Source organism: Otolemur garnettii, unplaced genomic scaffold, assembly GCF_000181295.1.
Source record: "Otolemur garnettii isolate 467f Iridium unplaced genomic scaffold, OtoGar3 scaffold00051, whole genome shotgun sequence".
NCBI lineage: Eukaryota > Metazoa > Chordata > Mammalia > Primates > Galagidae > Otolemur > Otolemur garnettii.
In genome coordinates this window covers 9467145-9468540 of record NW_003852446.1, presented here as the reverse complement: position 1 = coordinate 9468540, position 1396 = coordinate 9467145, and the positions used below count along the sequence as shown (strand labels likewise).

Sequence of the window (1396 nt, the reverse complement as noted above, 5' to 3'; positions counted from 1 at the left end):
AAAAACACAGTAGATCACAACAAAGCAAATGAATTAGCTATGTATAGAAATACCTGAAAAGGGCGTTGCCTGTGGCAGGTTCGAACCCAGCCCTGGCCAAACTGCAACAACAAAAGAAATAGCCAGGGATTGTGGCGGGTGCCTATAGTTCCAGCTACTTGGAAGGCTGAGGCAAGAGACTCGCCTAAGCCCAGGAGTTGGAGGTTGTTGTGAGCTATGACGCCACGCACTCTATTGAGGGCGATAAAGTGAGACTCTGTCTCAAAAAAAAACTCTGAAAATACAGAAACTCCCAAATCTAAGCAAATATAGTATAGAATAATGGCATCTACTATGAAATAGGAATGTCAATGACTTGAAAGCTAAAACCTAATGACTTGTAAAAACCCATATTAACAGAATGAGGATTACCATCTGAAAAAAACAATTTGCTAACAAAAATCCCTTTAAACACCTTGAAAAACATAAACTGCCCATTTGAAGAGATGGCAGTGCTATTTTAACAAAACTCTGGTACTCAGTGGCTCACATCTATAACCCTAGCATTCTGGGAGGCCAACACAGGTAGATTACCTGAGCTCAGGAGTTGGAGACCAGCCTGAGCTGGAACAAGACCCCCATCTTTAAAAAAAATACCTAGGTGTTGTGGTGGGCACCTATAGTCCCAGCTACTCAGGAGGCTAAGACAAGAGAATTACTTGAGCCCAAGAGTTTGAGGTTACTGTTAGCTATGAAGTCATGGCACTTGATCTCAGGGCAACTGAGACTCTGTCTAAAAAGAAAACAAAAAACAAGAAAATAAAAACAAACTCTAATACTCGGAATCTTTTTTTTTTTTTTTTGAGACAGTCTGAGACAGACTGTGTCACACAGGCTAGGGTACCACGGCGTCAGCATAGCTTACAGCCACCTCAGACTCTTAGGTTGAAGCAATCTTCCTGCCTTGGCCTCCTGAGTAGCTGGGACTACAGGCACCTGCCATAACACCTGGCGAATATTTTTTGTTTTTAGTAGAGGCAGGGTCTTGCTCTTGCTCAGGCTGGTCTCAAACTGCTGAGCTCAAGCAATCCACCCACCTTGACCTCCCAGAGTGCTAGGTTTCCAGTTATGAGTCACCACGCCTAGCCCCATGATCCCTTTTCTTAAAATTGTATGCTCACACTGTCATAATCCAAAACAGAGGTCAAGCCTTCTGGCTCACCACCATATCCATTTACACTTTTTTTTTTTAAATTAGGAACATACATATATTGTTTATACTTGCTTTCATTTTTTTTTTTTGTACGATAGGTCTTTATTGGTGGGGGGAGGCTGCAGAGCAGCACTGAGGAGGAGAGAGAGGCTCGGCGCCTATGGCTCAAGCGGCTAAGGCGCCAGCCACATACACCTAAGGTGG

General features: G+C 43.5%; 1 protein-coding gene across 1 annotated transcript in view; it reads right to left on the bottom strand.

The window, feature by feature from the left end:
• The window catches only part of EIF2S3 (eukaryotic translation initiation factor 2 subunit gamma), a 29378-nt gene that overhangs the window by 22029 nt on the left and 5953 nt on the right, over nt 1-1396 (bottom strand). The window lies entirely within an intron of this gene.